We start from the raw sequence: 23,424 nt of genomic DNA on the forward strand, positions 1-23,424 counted from the left end.
AACTTTAATTTTTCCTACTTTTTTAGTTATTTGTATAAACAAAGTATACTATTGAATTGCGATTGATTTTACTTCATCAACCCATGTACAAGTAGCACTCTTCTACAACTTAACAATGAGAGAGCATTTGAGTACCTAAGAAATAAATTAGTGCAATGTTGGCAGAAGTTGGTTATTATTTCAATATGCATTAGGTACATATTTTTATTAAATGTATCACTATTTGTAATGCTTAAGTATAAATAGCATCGATTTCATTACTAATATATGTGATATATTACATTGTAGTTGGCATTGGATCTTAGTTGTATTAGACTTATTGAATAAAAATATTTACAATCTTGATTCAATTGGAAAACCTACTTCACTACACACAAAAACATTTATTTTAAGGTATATATATTTCTTATTAAATATTAGTTAAATATATATATATATATATATATGGGTCAGGTTCAAGGGCCAGATGAGAAAACATATGTAAAAACTTTCGTTTTTAATAAAATTTTAAAATATGGGTTAGAAATTTTGGATCGAGCTGATTTTTTGTGAGGATGATCTCTATGATGAGAAGATCATCCAAAAAAAAAATCAGCCCAATCTGAAACTTCTAACCCCATTAAAAGTGATTTAGAATGTGGACCGTTGATTTTTTACCAATTTTTATCACTAATTTGTAAATCACTTTTGATGGATTTAGAAGTTTCTGATTGAGCTGATTTTTTGTGAGGATGATCTTTTCATCATAGTGACCATCCTTGCAAAACATCAGCTCAATCCAAAACTTCTAACTCTTATTTTGAAAAACGAAAGTTTTTTCATATGTTTTCTCATATGGCCCTTGAACCGCCCCCTATATATATATATATATTAATATTGTTATTAATATTGTTCGATGTATTCTTGTAGTTCATCAAAACAATTGAAAATTTTAGATGGCATAAAAAGGGGGCACAATGACTTGGAAACATATAACGGTAATAATTGAAATATTTATTTAGTATGGCACCCCGCCAAACGCTAACACAAATCCCAAGGTCACTTCGAAATTCGAACATGGCTCCCCCCTATTTATGTTAGCATTCCACAAAACTCGAAAGCATCATAATCTAATGTACCACAAATTCTGACTATATAAAAAGGCAATACGGAAATAACAACAGAAGACTGAAAATATCTAACACATGAGTATATCAGAGTACGGAAGTTTACAATATATAGGATTACAAAAACTTTTACTCTAACGTGAATCTAATTACTCAACCCTAAAAACTATATACATCTCCTGGGACGAACAGACTTCTAATGGATATAGTCCCGATGCTCACTAGATAACGGACCCTGGTCGTCGGTATGACCCACCAGATGATCCTCACTCGACGGCTCTATGACTACTTCTCCGACTACAAGCGATGAAACTAAAAAAATTGAAAGTAAAGGGTGAGTAACGAGGGTTACCAGTAAGTCTACAACCAATTTCTACTAATAACCTCTCCTAAACATGATCGAGTAAGTAGACTAAACATTTTAATACATGCAAATCTTTACAAAATAAAATACGATTAATGGGTAAATCTAGTCAGGGATGAGCAGCTAAGCATTTTAAAAGAATCACATATCATCAATCGTCAGTACTCATTATACATTTTCATTTTATATAAATCTAAAGAATAACATTGAAATAGTAGACATGCTTTTCAGTTTATAATTCAAAATAAAGCGACATGTACATAATATATAATGGTGGAGCAATAGAATTAGAGAGCTGGGATTCACGACTGGATCACTCCCAGTCGGGATATGATATTCCTCAATAAAATCGTAGTTACTGATTTTGTGGCTAGTCGTTGTTTACCATGCTTGCGGGACCATTTATCCAGCTCAGACTAGCCATTTGACGTGACCGTTAGCAATAGATCTCTTTTCGATGTGTCAAAACGTTTGATTACTGTTAGATTGTTAATTATCACTGACTAATAATCTTCGTCTATGCCTATCAGGCGTGCATGTGATTCCCAAATTAAACACTCCATTCGTATACGACCACCTTTACAATACACATTCATTGGTAAAGATAGAAGGGAATGGACCCGGATTCCAGTTGTGACTCCATTCTCATACACGTCCCATACCATATATGAGCTTGGTGGTTCCTACTGTACATCCTAGAATAGTACACCATTCCGGATGATATGATATACTATCCCGTCAGGCATTTATAGACTCTTTAGCAGTTCACAAAATAGCTACATATATATCTATATATATATATATATATATATATATATCATTTTTATTTCAAAACAAAAGAGAAATTAACAAAACAGGGTTGAGAATGGATATCCAGTTTCTTACCATGCAACTATGGCCATCTGGCCTAAAATAAATAATAGTACTCGGAGCCTCTGCACCAACATAATTTAAATAAACATGCAACCCTTTCATTATCCCTGGATATCCCTTCACTAACCTACACATAACATACAACGTAAAATGCAGACATTATCTCTCGGTGTGATTTTGACATTTTACCGATTTATCTCTTTCCCATTCTGTCGTATTTTTAGTTCTCGACTTTTCAAATCAAATATTTCTTTTTCAAGCTTGCAAATTCACTTTGATCATTCGATTGAAAAAACTATCCAATTTTTATTAAAATGGGATCCAAATGGGTATGCGAAGGTAAACTGCTAAAATTAGAAAAGCTAGTGAAAATTTGGCTAAGTGTCAGAAACTCGATTTTTCAAAGTTGTCGAAATTGAAAATGGATTTTTGTAAATGAAGGCCCTCGACAACATGAGAAGGGCCATGTAATTTTGTAACCTAATTCAAAGTAATGCAAAAGATATCACACGAATTCTTGAAACATTTCCGTCGTGACGAAATTTTATTTATTTTCTCCCGACTGATTTGAAAAAGTTACGGGGCCCATAAGTAGTCATTTTGACATGGTAAAAGCATGAGGAATCCAAAAATAATATGGCACTTTTTGGTTTTCTCAGTGGCTCACTGTGGCACCGTGACTAGGGCATGATGGCTCATGGTGGCACCGTGACTGTTCACAGTGGAACCGTCAAAACACTGGAAATGTCGAATTTTCCATTTTTTTAAATCATTTTTTCAAGTTTTTCACTAGTTTTCGATTCTAATAACCCACCCACAGATCCAATATTTGAATCATGATAAAATACATCAAATACCTTACTTCTTACATGAATTTGAAACAAATACAACAATATTCTACAATTTTTAAAACACAAAATAAGTTTCGAAACATCCCTAAATGCACATTTTCGAAATCTATGGTTATTAATAAGAATCGAGAGTCCCTTACACTCGTGGTTGTTGGACATGATAAGTTAGCTTGAAAATCAAGGATCGGTAGTCTGGAACTTCGAATTCGGTTGAACTTGAGTGCCAAACGAATCAGGTTGGTTGCGAAACCCTGATGGAGGTGTTCTTCCTCCTCTTACGATGATGAACAACCCTTCTTCTAAGTAAGTGAGTCTCTAAGTGGGTAAAATCAAAATCCCTTACTGATTTTTAGTGAGAACCCAAGAGAACGAAAATGAGATAAAGGTTGGATGGGGTGAGCACGTGGAGCTCAACAACGCAGACGACTTTGCCTTCTTCGTCGATGTTCAACTCGGACTTGATTAGGATAAATCTTGATGGGAAGGGTTAAAATCGTAGGTTTGAAAAATGGGCTGGTTCTTTGTGAGTTGGAGAGGAGAAAGTGAATAAAAGAATGAGTTGGTTTTTTTTAAAATAAAAGCTGGATGCCACTTTAGTATTTTTCCTTCGTTTATATTTTCGACGAAATCCTAATCATTCGAACTCGAAAAATGACATATGAGTATTCCATTTCGAATAATTTTTTATTGCAGACCTCATGATGCCGTCGAATTTTTTTGATTCTTGCTCTAACAAAAATTTATTATTTTGGGTCCCATTCAACACGAAATTCGAGAATTCTATAACTTTTTCATCCGAACTCGAATTTGAACGTGCTTATAAGCTAAAGTAATGGTGAAGTCAATTTTTGTTAAAAATGAATGGAACAATATCCGAGTGTTATAGACTAATTTCTTTCTTCGACATTTTCCTCAAAATATCACCCTTTGGCTTCTTTGAGCTACGAGTTAAAAATCCGAGGTATTACATTTAGAATTCAGAGTTGACCATCACTTATTTTAAATTTATTATTATATATATTGATTCCGTTGTTATATATGATTAATGTATGTATTGCCTTAAACAAACATACAATACAAGTTGTGGGTATTATATGATGAGATTCATAGAAGAACTCATTGAAATTCATGAAAGCAACACAAAGAAGATCATCAACAAGGTAATACGATTAATTCTATTAATTTTAATATTCGATGATTAGTATGATGCATATTAGAGCCACTAATGATTTATAATACATATTTAAATTTAATATTGCTAAGAAGAAGACATATAGTCAGGAAGACATTGATGAAGTCTGAAGTGAATATATCAAGAAACTTAAAGAGTTAATTCAAATGATAATATACGTAGATCTTTCCTTATGAATTTAAACTCAAATTTGTTTATATATGTATGTGTATATATGGATGACTTCATTGAATATGTTAATTAATTTTATATTTTTAAGTAAAGATACCTTATAATAATGTTTTGGTTGTAGGAATGATTTCTAAAAAACATACAAGTAAATCGTACAAGGAAGTACATTTCGACAAAAATTGTGAGTTTTAGTATACTAGTGCAATTTGTTTGTGTTTAAATTCCATATTCTTTTTTTATTGGTAAATATTTTCTATTATATATAGTGCTGGTCACTACAACATTTTTGGTCTACAGCAGCGGATATTTCCGCCGCTATAGGCTAATTTTTCCACCGGTAAAAGCTATTGTGGCCATGAGCGACGGAAGCAAGATCTAACGTTGTTGCCTCGGTCGCTAAATGTAGCAGCAGAAAATATGTTCTGCTATTAAATGTAATACCTGTAGCGGCGGATCTTAATATCTGCTGCAATAAGTAAAGTTTTTAAATTAATATAATATACATTATATAGTGGCGGATCTGAATATCTGCTGCAATTGATCACTTTTTTAATTAATAGAGTATACAACATATAACGACGAATCTCAATATCCATTGCAATAGGTTAATTTTTTATTAATAGAATATAAAACATATAACGGCGGATCTAAATATCCGCTGCAATAGGTCAGTTTTTAATTAATAGAGTATACATCATATAGCGACGGATCTTAATATCCACTGCAATAGGTAAATTTTTAATTAACATAATATGCTATATATAGTGGCAGATTTTCATATCCGCTGCAATAGGTTAATTTTTCAATTAATAGAATATGCTACGTATAGCAACGGATCTTAATATCCTCTACTGTAAGTTTCTTTTTCATATATATATGTATATATATTTGTAGACACCCCATTTTTGCATCCGCCTGATTAATCAACTCGTCAACCCGATTGCAATGATTCCCAATGATGGATGTGTATTCCAATGCTTTATTTTATTACCAGATGTGTTTCAGAAATCCGGATGAGGTATCTCGAACTGACAAAACCTTAGAAATTACGCTACGCTAGGAAAATACGACCCTAGAAACATAGAAATCATCATCTTGCAGACCAGAAAGAAACTTCACGATAAAAATCACTAAAAATTACCAAATTACCAAAATATCCCTAACCTCAAAACAACCCTAGAGCCTACGTTACGCTTAGGAAAACTCTCTCGAACACATAAAATAACAAATCGGAATCAAATAAATCATTTCACCAATTTTAACAGAATTTGACAAAATTACGAAAATGCCCCTCGTAAAGTCCACAACCATTTCACACAAAAAAACTTCATAAATAATAAAAACTAATATTTCCATTGAATTCCTTACGAAAAATCGATTCTAAAACATCCTGGAACATTAAAAATCGACTTGAAACGTGAAAAGTCCTCTCCGGGGGCAAAACGGTAATTTCACAATTTTCATAATTAAAAATTTCGAAATTAATAAATAAATATTAAATAATTAAAGTGAAACATTAATGAAATTAATTTAAAATTTTGAACCTAAAAAATCGATCAATCGGGTTCTCAGGCAAAATTGTTGAGGGTTCGTGAGATATTTCTTTAAGAACCCCTCAATTTGGGGGTCCAAAGAATTAAAGAAATAATGAAAGGGGCCTTCTCCAAAAATTAAAAGTAAATCAAGCAAGACTAAAGTCAAGGTATTAAAGTCAATCAAGTGAGACTGAAGTCAAAATTAAAGTCAATTAAGCAAGACTGAAGTCAAGTCAATCAATTAAGACTAAAGTCAAAACATTAAAAGTCAATCAAATAAGACCAAAAGTCATAATAGAATTCTAATTAAATAATAACTCTATCTAATAGAGTTCTAACTTAAAAATAATTCTACCTAAAACAATTTTAATTAAAACACAATTCTACCTAAAACAATTCTAATTAAAATACAATTCTACCTAAAACAAGTTAAATTAAAACACAACTCTAATTAAAAGATCTCTAATTAAACACTAACTCTATCCAAATCAACCCCTAAAAACATCTATAAATAGAGGTGCTCACACCCTATTTTCGTATCAAATGATAAACCCTAAGAGAAGTAGGTCTAGAAGCTCCCCTAGCCCCCCATAAACCCTAGTTTTGGAGCCCCAACTCCTTAGCTAACATCCCTCCTTCAATTTTAGTCTAGAAAACACCCAAAAACCTTCTAAAAACACCCCCAAATCCGCAACGAAATTGAAGAGTTCAGATTCAAAAACAAGGAGATACCTTGCCTCGGAGATCCAAAGACAAATCCGGAAACAGAACGTAGCAAGGGAGAACGGTACAAGGAGCTCTTTTGTCAGATCTGAGGGAGTAAAGTCCTTGCATCGGAAAGGTATTATTTTTTTATTTTCTATTTTTATCTAGGTTTTAGCAATGTAATTTACTTGGGAATTTAGTAGAGACCGGCTTTGGCCGGGCGGGGATGGTGCCTAACACCTTCCAATCCCGTAAAATGATCCCCGAACTCAGTTTTTTTATGGTAGATTAGTTCTTTTTATCCATGTTAGAGTCAGTTTGGTTCCTAGACCACAATAACTAGGTGGCGACTCCCAAACCTCAAGGGTCAAAAGCGGATCCGCGCACCCCGCGAATAGATGGCGCTTTCAGTGGCGACTCCACTGGGGACTATTGAGGATCAAACTTGAAAAACCCCAAGTATGGGAGCATTGCCAAGATGACCTAGTTTTTTTTTATTATTTAGTTTGATTTATTTTATTTATTTTTTCTGTTTATTTTATTTTTTTTTGTCTTGATTGTAGATGCTTTTGGGTATTGCAATTTTTTTTTTTCAATTAAGGATCACTTTTTGATGACCCATAAATAATGAAAGATTCAAATTGATGGAATGATGAAGGTTGGACAGAAATATTAAAACGTTTTTAGAGATATTCTAGTGAGAATTAAGTCTGAGAGCCTCTTAATAAAACATAGATCTCGTCGAGTAGATTAATTTAGAATCTGAGTTCACTCAATTTCGTTATCGGAAGCCTTAGATATCACCGATGCAAGTTCAATCTGTAAATCTGGAATTATTTCTGAATGAAAGTTGGGACAGCAACGTTAAAATTTTTTTACAGAATATTCTAGTGAGAATTAAGTCTGGGAACCTATTAATAAAACGTAGATCTCATCGAGTAGATTAATTTAGAACTTGAGTTCACTCAATTTCGTTATCAGAAGCCTTAGATATCATCGATGCAAGTTCAATATGTAAATCTGGAATTATTTCTGAATGAAAGTTGGGACAGCAATGTTAAAACTTTTTTACAGAACATTCTAGTGAGAATTAAATCTGGGAATCTCTTAATAAAACGTAAATCTCATCGAGTAGATTAATTTAGAACTTGAGTTCACTCAATTTCGTTATCGGAAGCCTTAGATATCATCGATGCAAGTTCAATCTGTAAATCTGGAATTTTTTCTGAATGAAAGTTGGGACAGCAACGTTAAAACGTTTTTACAGAACATTCTGGTGAGAACTAAGTCTGGACACCTATTACTAAAATGTAGATCTCATCGAGTAGATTAATTTAGAACTTGAGTTCACTCGATTTCGTTATCGAGAGCCTTAGATATCATCGATGCAAGTTCAGATTGTATTTTCCTAATTCACAGAAAATCTGAATTTATCTAATGTTGGCACAATTAATGTTCTTGAGAGTGAGCTCATCTCAACCATTGTCATTCTATCATCAATGTAACACCTATTGGAATCTCGATTTATTTTGGATCACCTAAAAGTGATCATTGATTGGACTTTAAAAATTATAAAAATTGTGCCTATGCGATGATTAGATCTAATTAATATATAGGCCCTTATTTATTAATTGATTTGCTAATTGATGAATGCTAGAGATGTGAACGTTTAAAGCTTGAATTAAACCATATGAGTATGTTCCTGATTGATGTTTGCTTGCACTTGTATGATTTAATATCCTCTCTTGATTAGATTGATTGGACCCATGGACCCATTTGCTTGAAAAGGCCCCGGGCACACCCCACCATTGCTTTGCACACACCACATGCACGTTTACCGCTTTACTCACTTACACGTCCCATTTAGCCAACGTGGCACTAGTGCGTGGCCCGGTCTCTTCGGAGATGCGACGTCATTCATGAAACCCACAACTCCAGTCACGTACCTTAGGGTATATCGAACTGGGGCATCAATACCGTCTGATCAGGTGATTCTGAGAGACATATTGATGCACCCATGCTGGGGTGACCTGAGCCTTTGTCCTATTGTAAGCCACACAGTCACATGTCCCGATTGCCAACGTAGTACTAGTACGTGGTCGGTCCCCTCATGGGATGCCAAACCATTTATGAAAGCTACAACTCTTGACTCGTACCCGTAGGTATAAAAGGTAATCTAAGTATATCAATTGCACTTCTTGGTCAAAACCGGTGCCTAAGCAAGATCTTGCCCCGCTGTACCCTAATGTACGAGGGGGATAGACTACGTCTGTTCTAGACGAGAGGTATTTAAGTGGGCCCTTGCTCAGCATTGTGCGCCACCTCTCAACTGGAGATCAAACTGGCTGTTTTTGACTTCAGAGAAGTGAATTGAGGTTTTAGATTATCACCTATACGGTATATCAAACCAAGTCACCACGTATCGAGAGGTATATAGGTGTGCTTGGGCAAGGGTGGCCAGATAAAAATGCATTGCACGTAGTAAACCTAGAGTCTAGAAGCCTTCCTATAGGTCACGACCCGAATTAACTATGGGTGTTCCTGGGTTACTTTATTCAATCCAACCAACAGGTAGGTGGGCGGACCGATCCAGAATAATCAAACAAAACCCGCAATATCGGTCCTACCCAATCGGTGAAATGTACTGATTAATTTGAACCACTTAAATCAGTTGACCCAATGGACAAATTGATCAAACTGATCAATACCAAATCAGTTGGACTAATTGGTTTCACTTTTAAAGATCCAGACCACTTTATCTAGAAAGATTCTATCTTAAGATCTGATCAAAGGTTCAATCCCAATCAGGGGTAGACCCGCATCTAACCTTTCTCACTTTCTTGGTCACTATAGACTTATGGGCATTTGGATTCGATTTTCCGTCAGACTGGGCTATTTTATGTCAAAACTTTAATCATGTGGTTAAGAGTCAAACCTTTAGAGTCAATGGTTAACCTTGGTTTACTTTCAATCAGGTGATAATTGGTCCTAAACGTTCTAAACCTCCATCTATACCACTTTGGGTCCGTGAAAAGAGTCGTCTTTCTAGAGTACCATTGCCAAGTAGTCAGTCTTTGCCACAAGAAGAAACGAGTACCATGGATGAAGCTGCGCTCCGTCAGATTTTAGAATCTTTTCAAGTCCAGATTATTGCCTCTGTCCAAACACAAATCGAATCCCTGAAAATTGAAAAGGGAAAAGATAAAGCTATAGAACCTCAGGATGTGTTTGACCTCGTTGAAAATCAAGAAGATGATCAGTTACACGTTGACCCTATCCTAGCTCATCGAATAACTCAAGTTGAAACTGCTTTGAAGAACATCAAAGACCCTGATGATCTTACTCTTGGATTAGGGTCAATGACCTTGTCTCCCACGGTCCGTCTACCAGAAAAGTTCACAATGCCAGATATGGAGAAGTTTGACGGTATTGGATGTCCTAGGACTCACTTAAAAGTATATGTCGGCATAATGCAATCTCAGGGTCTAAGTGAAGAACAGATGGCTCAACTTTTTCAAAGAACCCTGACAGGTCCTGCACTACGCTGGTTAATGTCATTGGACTCATCTCGGGTAAGAACATGGCATGAATTGATGAAAGAGTTTATTGGTCGATATTCATTCAACACGGATATTGAACTCACAAGAAGAGATTTAGAAACTACTAAACAAAAACCTGGGGAAACTTTCACTGAGTTCATTGCTCGATGGAGAGCTAAAGCCGCTCAACTGTGGGACCGACCTCAAGAGAAGGAACAAGTTAAGATTATCCTTAGGAATCTCACTCCAAATTATGCCAAGTACTTGATGCCTCAGTACCTTCCCACTTTTCAATCCCTCCTTGAGGCTGGAAATCAAGTTGAGGATGCCTACTCTTCGGGACTTTTTGGTAACTCGTCTGAGTCAAAACCCAAACATTTCAAGCCTAATGTCAATTCCTTACAAGTGGCCAACACCTCATTCGCACTATCTCCTCAAGCTACTCAACCTTCAAAAACTAAGCCTAGGAGACAGTTTGCCAATCTTGGAATGTCCCTTAGTGTTGCTTATCAAAAATTGATGAAAAGGGGATTGTTGACGCCTTTACAACCTAAGCATTTGCCTAATCCTCTTCCTCCAAACATGGATAATGGGCAATTCTGTGAATTCCATCAGATGCCTGGTCATGTTCTTGACAGGTGTATTACTCTCAGACATGCTATCCAAGACCTTATTGAGAAGGAAAAGTCACCATACCCACTCCTACTACTCCCAATGTTAAGACTAACCCTTTGCCTACTTTTCAAAATCAACCCCCTCCTACTCTGAACCTAATATCCATATCCAAACCCGAATCAATTGATCCAGTTTCCTTCATTCACCAATGGGTCTTAACAGTGCATTCGCTCCATGCCAGAATGAGCACAACTACCCTAAGGCAATGACAGAACTGAAGAACAAGGAAATTATTGAAGCAATGGATTGTCGCGCATATGACAGAGGCTTGAATCAAAATATGAAGAGATAGTAAAAGCAGGCAAGTTCAAGTCATCCATCGAAGATAACCGAAGTGGCATAGACTCTAGATTTGTGTCCCTCTATTCATAATGATGTCATCTTTTAAGTTTTCTTAGTTTTTTTTTAGCTTCAATTGCGTCAGTCTTTGAATTCAGTTAGCCATCTTTATTTTTGGGTTTTAGTAAGGTTTGTCAGTTTGTGTTCTTTTTTATTCTAATAAAGAAGCTTTTGATTATCATGTGTGCAATAATGATGTGAACATAAAATCTAACATGAGAAATGACTTAAAGCTCACTAATCAAATTTAATAAATATTGGAATTAAAGAGTACACTCAAGAAGTGCAAATTGGTGATACATTATCCTCAAGAGAACATGAGAGCATAGTAAACTTACTTGAGAAATTCAACAATATTTCTTGCATGGTCTCATAGGATATATAGATGGATCGCAAAAAAATATAGATCAAGACATGTAGTCAAGGGTGAACTTCAAAGTCGAAGATTATTGGTCAAAAATGATATAGCTGAAGGCATCGACAAAGACACTAAGACTTACAAGTGGATCTACCAGTTTTCTCACTCAAAAGAGGAGAATTTTCATTCATAAGAGAATAAAAGAGTTTCTCGAAATTTTAGAGTTAGAAAACTCAATCATACTCGATTTCACAAAAGAAGACTGAAGAATATTCATTCTCAAAAGAAGACCTTGCTCGACAGAGCAATTCAGATATCGAATTCCTGAAACTTTGACCAAGTCAAGCAGCATTACCAAAGGAGGCCTTCTTTGGTCGAACAATCATCCTGTCTTACCAAAAAAGAAAAAAAAAAACCTTCTTTAGCCCCTCGCAGTCTTTTAAAAGAAAAATAAAAGCAGTAGCCTCTTCTTTCTAAACCATACCAACCAACCTTGGGAGGAATCTTAGTATGAACTACGTTTTGACCTGATCCCAAAAGGAAAAAAAGAAATATTTGGGGTACGTAGGCAACCTGAGAAGTTACTTCAGGCCCGGTCATTAAAAGAAAAATGTATTCTCTTAAGGAAAGTGTCATCCAAAAGGAAAATCCCCTATTGAAAGGTTTAAAAGAAAAGAATGTCAAACTAGGGGCATTAGAAAAAAGAATCAAAAGAATTGATAAAAAGAAAATAATGCCAAACTAGGGGCATTAGAAAAAAAAATCAAAATAATTGACAGAAAAAAAGAGAATATCAAACTAGGGGCATTTTGGAAAATTGAGCCTTATATCTTTTCTTTCTAAACCATATCCTAAGCCCACCTATTAAGTCCTCCTGAATGTTAATTGACTCGGTTAAGGTGCAGGGAACTGAGAAGTTGTCGAGTTGGTTATACAAGATCATCAAGAAAAAAAAGAGAAGCCCGCTAAGTCGAAAACCTGAAAAGGCGGCTTAGGCAAAATTTAGGGCATAACCATAAAAAAGAAAGCCAGCTAGGTTGAAAACCTGAAAAGGCGACCTAGGCAAAAATCAAGGTATCATCAGAAAAAGAAGAGCAAAGCCCGCTAGATTGAAAACCTGAAGAGGCGATCTAGGCAAAAATTAGGGCATCATCAAATGGGAGGAAAGGTCCCGTCAAGAAGAAAAATTCAGAAGGAAGCTTGTGCAGAAACTGCAGAACCATTCAAGCCACGATATTTGTCTTTTAGCCAAGAGCTCACATCCGACAAAGACAATATTGAAGTCGAAAAAAATCAGAAGTCATCTTGAACATTGTAGGATCTTCAAAAGTATGTTTACTTATTCAAGTGTTCGCTAATGGAAGATGTAGAATCATCAACCACTTTGAAGAGGAAGATCTTTTATTCTAATATTTATCAAGATTTTTTAAGTCCAGCTCAAGCATTTTTCAAAAGAAATTCGAAAGGGAGTGATCAATTCTTTATTGCACATATGATAATCTTAAGAGTCTTAAATTTAAGAGAATGTCAGTTCTTCTATCTATCATACATCAGAGTCCATATTTTTCAAGCGTAATCCATTCCATCAGTCTCGTAGTCAAGTCCCAATTAAAGCCAACCTTGAAACTAGGGGCATTTTTGAAGGTCATTTAATTCCAAAGTTTTTGTTCTTAATCACATGATAAAAAGAAAATCATACAAAAGCTTAAAAGTCCGGTGAAACCCATGATAATTACGAATCCAGATGCATGATAAGCCAATAAAGGCCTGATCTTTCAAACTTTGAGCTCGATTTTGAATCATATAATCAATTAATAGGATTGTTTAAGTTCCTATAAATCTAAGCCCGAGAAACGTGGCTTAGTAAGTTCGAGTCCGAGCGAAGAGAAACGAGACTCCAACTTTTTGAATCATAGAATGAATGGGCTTGTTGAAGTGCCTATAAACCTAAGTTCGAGTCCGAGAAACGAGACTCCAACTTGTTGAATCATAGAATGAATAGGCTTTTTGAAGTGCCTACAAACCTAAGTTCGAGTCCGAGAAACGAGACTCCCTTGTTGAATCATAGAATGAATAGGCTTTTTGAAGTGCCTACAAACCTAAGTTCGAGTCCGAAGAAACGAGACTCCAACTTTTTGAATCATAGAATGAATAGGCTTTTTGAAGTGCCTACAAACCTAAGTTCGAGTCCAAGAAACGAGACTCCAACTTTTTGAATCATAGAATGAATAGGCTTTTTGAAGTGCCTACAAACCTAAGTTCGAGTCCGAGAAACGAGACTCCAATTTTTGAATCATAGAATGAATAGGCTTTTTGAAGTGCCTACAAACCTAAGTTCAAGTCCGAGAAACGAGACTCCAACTTTTTGAATAATATATAGGCTTTTTGAAGTGCCTATAAACCTAAGTTCGAGTCCGAGAAATGAGACTCCAACGTTTTGAATCATAGGCTTTTTGAAGTGCCTATTAACCTTAGTTCGAGTCCGAGAAACGAGACTTCAATTTTAATAGGATTGTTTAAGTTCCTGCAAACCTTAGCCAGAGTCCGAGAAACGAGACTCCAGCTTTGTTTGAAATCATATTGAATTAATAGGATTATTTAAGTTCCTTAGTCTGAGAAGCTTGGCTACAATAGGCTCCAGTCCGATAAATGAGACTCAAACTTTTTCGAACTCTAAAAAGAATTTCAAATAGGATTTAACGAAGTTCTTACAATGTTATAACTCCAATTACCTTTGTTAAACCTTGCTATGATTGTTTTCGTTGCATAAGTGCATCTCAATTTTGAATCATTATTGTCAGTGAGAGAAGATCTCTAGGACCTGGCACATTTTTACTTAGTTTCACACAGCATCACACCATTGCACACACGTGCACTTTTGCATCAGTCAGGGAGAATCTTCTAAAATTCGAGGATCTGACATCGTCAGTGAGAGTTCAAGCTCGAGGACCTGACAACCTTTTAGTTCGGAAGAGTTTTACGCTCAAGGATCCGAACACCCTGACGAATTGCTAAATCAGGCTGCAAAATGAACTGTCACTAGCTTTGGCATTCAGATATCGCACTATCTACCAAAATAGATTTGCTATCTAGTTTGCTTCAACCCTCTGCCAAAGAGGGGCATCTGTAGACACCCCATTTTTGCATCCGCCTGATTAATCAACTCGTCAACCCGATTGCAATGATTCCCAATGATGGATGTGTATTCCAATGCTTTATTTTATTACCAGATGTGTTTCAGAAATCCGGATGAGGTATCTCGAACTGACAAAACCTTAGAAATTACGCTACGCTAGGAAAATACGACCCCAGAAACATAGAAATCATCATCTTGCAGACCAGAAAGAAACTTCACGATAAAAATCACTAAAAATTACCAAATTACCAAATATCCCTAACCTCAAAACAACCCTAGAGCCTACGTTACGCTTAGGAAAACTCTCTCGAACACATAAAAATAACAAATCGGAACCAAATAAATCATTTCACCAATTTTAACAGAATTGACAAAAAATTACGAAAATGCCCCTCGTAAAGTCCACAACCATTTCACACAAAAAAACTTCATAAATAATAAAAACTAATATTTCCATTGAATTCCTTACGAAAAATCGATTCTAAAACATCCTGGAACATTAAAAAATCGACTTGAAACGTGAAAAGTCCTCTCCGGGGGCAAAACGGTAATTTCACAATTTTCATAATTAAAAATTTCGAAATTAATAAATAAAATTAAATAATTAAAGTGAAACATTAATGAAATTAATTTAAAATTTTGAACCTAAAAAATCGATCAATCGGGTTCTCAGGCAAAATTGTTGAGGGTTCGTGAGATATTTCTTTAAGAACCCCTCAATTGGGGGTCCAAAGAATTAAAGAAATAATGAAAGGGGCCTTCTCCAAAAATTAAAAGTAAATCAAGCAGCAGACTAAAGTCAAGGTATTAAAGTCAATCAAGTGAGACTGAAGTCAAAATTAAAGTCAATTAAGCAAGACTGAAGTCAAGTCAATCAATTAAGACTAAAGTCAAAACATTAAAAGTCAATCAAATAAGACCAAAAGTCATAATAGAATTCTAATTAAATAATAACTCTACTCTAATAGAGTTCTAACTTAAAAATAATTCTACCTAAAACAATTTTAATTAAAACACATTCTACCTAAAACAATTCTAATTAAAATACAATTCTACCTAAAACAAGTTAAATTAAAACACAACTCTAATTAAAAGATCTCTAATTAAACACTAACTCTATCCAAATCAACCCCTAAAAACATCTATAAATAGAGGTGCTCACACCCTATTTTCGTATCAAATGATAAACCCTAAGAGAAGTAGGTCTAGAAGCTCCCCTAGCCCCCCATAAACCCTAGTTTTGGAGCCCCAACTCCTTAGCTAACATCCCTCCTTCAATTTTAGTCTAGAAAACACCCAAAAACCTTCTAAAAACACCCCCAAATCCGCAACGAAATTGAAGAGTTCAGATTCAAAAACAAGGAGATACCTTGCCTCGGAGATCCGAAGACAAATCCGGAAACAGAACGTAGCAAGGGAGAACGGTACAAGGAGCTCTTTTGTCAGATCTGAGGGAGTAAAGTCCTTGCATCGGAAAGGTATTTATTTTTTATTTTCTATTTTTATCTAGGTTTTAGCAATGTAATTTACTTGGGAATTTAGTAGAGACCGGCTTTGGCCGGGCGGGGTTGGTGCCTAACACCTTCCAATCCCGTAAAATGATCCCCGAACTCAGTTTTTTTATGGTAGATTAGTTCTTTTTATCCATGTTAGAGTCAGTTTGGTTCCTAGACCACAATAACTAGGTGGCGACTCCCAAACCTCAAGGGTCAAAAGCGGATCCGCGCACCCCGCGAATAGATGGCGCTTTCAATATTATACATTTAACCTATGTCCTCCAACCTACATACATTGAAAAACTCTAAAATAAATAATAAAAGAAATGCTATTGCCACACTAACTTTTACTAATCCTACACCAATTCACAAGTAAATCACCAAAGAACTACACAAAGTTGGTATGACATAAGCTTTATGTTTAGTTTTACACCGTTCATTAACTTCAGGGCTACAAGTCTTCTTCAATATTTTCACAACCAATGTTCATTACTCAATACTTATAAAAGACTAATGGAAAACAAATGCCAATAGGCCGGGCTGGTCCTTCTGCATAGACTTAATTAAAGAAGATAACAAGTTAGAAAATAGGACATTTTGAACATGAAAACAAGTTTAGCATTTATCTAAACTAAACACTAAGAGTTCCTGTTAACAGAGCTGGGCAAATTCACTACAGCCAGATACTCTTCAGGCTGTTGGATTATGTTAAGATCGCGACCGCTTAAAACATACAAAGAACTTGTGATTTTTTATGATCAGTTCCATTAGAAGGTAAATTGCAAATGTCATAAAGAAAAGGCCCTACCGCACTATCTGTGCACACAACAAGTCCATCGCGCCCATCCCAAGAACTATTCTCCACCCAATTCACAACATTGAATAAAGCTGCAGTTCCCCCGTAGCATGCATTTGTTGAGTCAACTCCTTCAATGTCAGTATTACCAGATTCCTGCTTGTTTTACATTAGGGTGAGAGTAGAAGATGTCAGCAAAACATAGAATATAAAGTTAAGAACAGTAGAACAGAAATAACAAAATGTGCAAAACCAAGTTTTTAACAAAATTCAAATAAGTTTTACTGGTATCATAGTTGCATTGGGTGCAATATGTCTCAAGTTTAACTCTTCCAATTTTGGGTAATCAGTCAGTCTGCTCAATATGTGGTAGTACATATTTTTATTGTGGGGTGGAGTGCTTGGATTTATAGACTACTCATGTCATAAGGAAAAAAAAATGAAATTTGGCTCTAATTTCAATTGAGAAAAAACATGCTCCTCCAAAGGAATTGGAATAATACCTCAAAGATTTGCATCAGGAAAGTCATTATGGACTTGCTCTTGTCTATAATGGTCTCACTGCCTACTTCAAGGCGACCAATTTGTTTAGGTCAACCCCATACTTTTCAAGAAGGGTAGTAACAGTTGTCAAACTGGATGAGAGAGAGAGAGAGAGGGAGCATTTGTCAATAAAAATTCTTCAGAACATTGTTGATGTGTAAATAAGTTTAAGATAGAGAAACAACCCCTTCAAAATTTGCATGTAGTCTCATGTCAAACTATGCATGAATTTCTTGAAAAATTAAGAGGATTCAAATGCAAAGCTAAAATTAGAAGTATGCCCTGCCTACTACAAAATTCTATGCTTCTAGAGTTATAAGAATTAACAAATGTTTATCGCAACCTTTATCCCTCAAAGAATTGCAAAGAAACTATTGGCAGTAAAAGAATGCCAGGGATCAAATAGAGAGTTCAAATCTCATTGAAATGACATCTTCCAAATTAGTATAGAATGCCATGCAGTCTTGCCCAAGACCAATAGTGTATTTTCCCTTCCATTCGACATTATAACCATGATTTCATGGGTTCGGTCCCAACCTATGTTACTTGATTCATGGATTTGCTTAGTTCGAATTCGGGTTCGTGGTTCGTCACTCGAGAATGAACCTGGTTCGTAGAGGTTGACGTAAAGAGTAAAGTAAAAAAAAAGAGATTGAAAATGACAGATTTTAGGTAGAATCAAGTTTATTTTATTTAATATATGAGGGTATTTAGTCATTTTTCAGCAGTCTATTAACATTGACGTCAAAGGGGCATGTTCAATTTAAAAGGGTGATATGCAAATATTGTCAACTTGTAGAGGATGATTTAGAAAATAAATAAAGTACAATACAATTCACAAAAAACTCAAAAATTGATTTTTGAAACCAATCGAAAAAGAGAGGTTTTCTTACGCTACATAGAGAACAAGGGTCAGTAACCCACAACCTCAAGAAATCCTGCACCGTGTAAATTCTATTAGAAGCCAATCCGTCTATGAACGACGCCATCTTTACCAATCCTTTCCAAACACCATACATCATCACCTAGGGATGGAGGATGGTGCTTCTTATACGCTGAACAAAGAAATCATATTCAATCTCAGAATACTAATGAAAATGACCATAAAACATTCATTCAATTTTAAAGGTTTTCAAAGATTGGTAAATGTTAATGTTTATGTTAAAAAAATATGACCAACAATCTCTATCTTGATTGAAGATAGAGGACCAGTTGTGATTATCTTTTTAGAATTAGCATCAAGAATAACTATTTGGATAGGTGTACTATCCATTGATTCTATTTTGCTGCCTGTGAAAAGTGTGTGGTGTAACCTAGTCTTGAAATGTAGTTGCCAGCCTTTTGATCCAGGTGCCTCAATTTGATTGAAAGAAGGCTTGAACCAAAGTCAAGATAACACCAAAACTATATTACAGGCAAAAGATGAGAGAATATCAAGTTTAAGTAAAGGAATTGTGGCTCCCCGCCAAACGCTAACACAAATCCCGAGGTCAAACCTCGAAGTTTAGATAGTTTCCTCTTCTTATGTTAGCATTTTATGGAATTCAAAAGTAAAAAAAAATTGATAAGCTAATAACCTATAAATCCTGTACATAATAATATTTCAAAATATACAAGATGCGGAAGACAGTATACTGCAAATACCACAAAATTTGATCAAGTTGCACAAAAAGATGGAAATATACAGGATTACAAAAATTTTCTCATCCTACCATACACCTAGCACTCGGCCCCAAAAAGAACATATACCTCTCCTAGGACGAATAGAATCCTAGTAGAAGTAGTCATGATGCTCATCGGATAACAGACTTTGGTCGTCGGTATGACCCACCAGATAATCCTCACTAGACGGCTCTACGATTGCTTCTTCGGTTACAAGCTCTGAAGTTAAAAAAATATGAAGAAAAGGGTGAGTAACAATAGTTATCCACCAGTAGGCCTACAAACAATCCCTACTAATAAGTTTACCTAACATGTACGAATAAGCATACTGAAACATTTTTAATACATGCGAGGCATTATCAAGTAATACACGATTAACAGGTACTCATAGCAAGGGATGAGCAACTAAATAGTTTTAAAGATTCACATGACATCAATCATCAGTACTCACTATACATTTTCATTTTTATACAAATAATTTGACAACATTGAAATGACAAGCATGCTTTGCAGTTTATAATTCAAAATATAACAATAGATACATAATACAAAATGGTGGAGTAGTGGAATTAAAGAGTTGGGATTCATGACTGGATCGCTCCCAATTGGGACATGATGTTACAACATAAATCTGATTTTTAGTTTCTGATTTTGTGGCAGGTCATTGCACTTACCATACTGATGACTATTTATCCTTCTCAAGCGGGCCGTTTGACGTGACCGTAAGCAATGAGTCTCTTTTTGATGTGTTAGAATGTCTGACTACTACTAGATTGTTAGTGATCACTGACTGATCATCTTCGTCTATGCCTATCAGGCGTGCATGTGATTCCCAAAATAAATACTTTATTTGTGTATGACCACCTTTACAATACATATTCACTAGAAAAGATAGAAGGGAATGGATCCGAATTCCAGTTGTGACTCCACTCTCATATGCGTCCCATACCACATATGAGTTTGGTGCTCTCTACCGTACATCCTAGGATAGTACACCACTCCAGATTATATGATGCACTATACCTTCAGGCATTCACAGACTCTTTAACAGCTTACAAAATAGTTATGTATATATATATATAGATATATCATTTTTATTTCAAAACAAATGAGAAATTAACAAAATAGGGTTGAGAATGGATATCCAGTTTCCTACCATGCAACTGTGGCTACCCAGCCTAAAATAAATAACAGTACTCGAAGCCTTTGCGCAAACATAAATTTAAATAAACATGCAACCCTTTCATTATATCTGGATATCCCTTCACCAACCTACACATAATATACAACGTAAAATGCAGACATGCAGACATCACCTTCGGTGTGATTCTGTTATTTTATCGATTCATCCCTTTTCCATTCTGTCGTGTTTTTTACTTCTTGAATTTTTAAACCAAATATTTCTTTTTCAAGCTTGCAAATTCACTTTGATCATTCGATAAAAAAACTATCCAATTTTTATTAAAACGGGGTCCCAATAGGTATGCAAAGGCAAATTGCCAAAACTGGAAAAACTGGTGAAAATTTGACTAAGTGTCGGAAACTCGATTTTTTAAAGTTGTCAAAATAGAAAATGAGTTTTTGTAAATGAAGGCCCCTAGACAACATAGGAAGGGCCATGTAAGTTTGTAGCCTAATTCAAAGTAATGCAAAAGATATTACACAAATTCTTGAAATATTCCCGTCGTGACGAAATTTTATTTATTTTTTTTTCGGCTTATTTGAAAGAGTTACGGGGCGCATAAGTAGTAGTCGTTTTGGCATGTTAAAAGCATGAGGAATCCTAACAAAATATCAAAAAAAAAATTACGGACAACTTTTGGCTTTCACGGTGCTCACGATGGCACCATAACTAGAGCACGACGGCTCATTGTAGAACTGTCAGAACGCTGAAAATTCAAGAATTTTTTCATTTTGTTCTTCGTTTCTTCATGTTTTTCACTCATTTTCGATTCTAATAACCGACCCACGGATCCAATATTCAAATCATGATAAAATACATCAAATACCTTAGTTCTAATCAAGAATTTGAAGCAATTACAACAATGTTCTACAATTTTCAAAACACAAAATAAATTTCAAAACATCCCTAAATGCAATTTTCTCGAAATTTACGACTACTAATAAGAGTTGAGAGTTCCCTACTTATTTCATGATTGTCAATGGTGATGAACCAACACCAAAGGTCAATGTTCGTCTGCTCGAAGTTTCGAAAGTGGTTGAACTCGGGTGCCAACAGTGTGGTTGGTAGTGAATCCCTCTTTGAAAGTGTTCTTCCCCTTCTCAATGAAGATGGACGACTCTTCCTTGATTTGAATGAGACTCTCTAATGGTTATAGATGAACTTATTTGCTGATTGTTGTGAGAGAACAAGAGAAATAAAGGAAGATGAAGGTGAAACAGGTTAAAGGTGTGGAGTTCGTCGATGCCGACGACTTTCTCTCCTTCGCTGGTGATCAACTCGGACTCACTTGCGATAGATCTTGATGGGAAGGGTTGAAACCCTAAGTTTAGAGAATAGGCTGATTCTTTGTGAGTTGGAGAGGATAAAATGAATAAAAGAATGATTGATTCTTTTTATAATAAAAGCTGAGGGCAATTTTGTATTTTTCCTTCGTTTCTATTTTCAACAAAATCTTTACCATTCGAACTTGAAAAATGACATATGAGTATTCCATTTCGAATAATTTTTCGTTGCGGACCTCATGTTGTGGTTAAGTCTTTCTGATTCTTCCTTTATCAAAAATTCACTATTTTGGATCCCACTTAACACGAAATTCGAGGATTTTATAACTTTCTCATCTGAACTCAAATTTGAACGTTCGTACAGGCTAAAGTATATATTTCGATAATTTTGAACCTAGAAGAGGAGTCGAAATTCGTTAAAAATGAATGAACTAAAGTTCGAGTATTCCACCCTAAGTTTTTCTTTTAGAATTTTATCGAAATTCACAATTAGATTTTCTCGAGATAGAAATTAAAAACTCGGGGTGTTACAGGAATAAAGTGCATGGATATATTAATCTTTCTATAAATCCAGGCTCTCACATGTGCTGATGTGCCTCCTAAAAATAAATGTACTAATGTTTAAAATGCTTACCTAGGAGACGAGTGTATATGCTTGGTAATTGATATTTCATGCTTACATTCCACCCCCCATGACATACATTATAACATTAATGACTTGTCCACCATTGTAACCTTTCTCGATGATCAACTCTGAACCGTACCACACAACTAGTCCATAACTTCCAAATATAATTACTAAACCAACACCAAGTCCTATGCCAATTGCCAAACATTGTTTAAGTGTGCTAGCATATGCAGTTTGATGTGATTTGTTGTATCTTTCAATTGCTACTCTTTCCCCTGTAATGGATGCAACCTTGTATTTCAACATACAAGAAGGATATATCAGTATCAACAATACTACTATATGTTTTTTATTTCTACAACATTATAAATAGTGCCTTATTGTTCTAATAGATCCGATTGTTTGTTCTACGATATTTGATTTCTACAAGTAGAAGCCAGATGACAAGGAAGTTCAGTTACAAGAGTTATACTTATATACAAAAGATACTATTGCTTACTTTTGCTATTGAAATAGAGAAAATAAAATCTTCACAAACTTCAATCTTCAAAAACAATTACCATTTTAAAAACTCAAAAGCCTTTACCTCTCTAAACTAGCCAAGTCCACAAGATTAAGCTGAGCAAATCTTAACAATGATAACCATCAGGAAAGTAGTTACAAATCCATTTACAAGTACCTAATAAATATTGACAATGATAACCGACAAACTAGCAATATTAAATCAATAAAGTTCTTAAACAATCAAATAATTGTCAAGGCCATTTTGGAGTCATAGTTGCCCCCACATTACCTAGACAAAATCTTGGCTCCTCCCTGTGGTTTGGTATTGCCCAGACAGTTAATAACGTGACATATAGCTTCATCTAATAAGTAATATAATGGTTTTAAAACTCATCCAAGTCAACACAACACATTTGGATTTCAAGTTGGGATGCCAATAGCATATCTCCTAGAATATTGTCACAACTCACAAATGCAGATTTTGT

This window comes from Akebia trifoliata, chromosome 7, assembly GCF_017979445.1.
Source record: "Akebia trifoliata isolate Shusen 1 chromosome 7, ASM1797944v1, whole genome shotgun sequence".
NCBI classification, from domain to species: Eukaryota; Viridiplantae; Streptophyta; class Magnoliopsida; order Ranunculales; family Lardizabalaceae; genus Akebia; species Akebia trifoliata.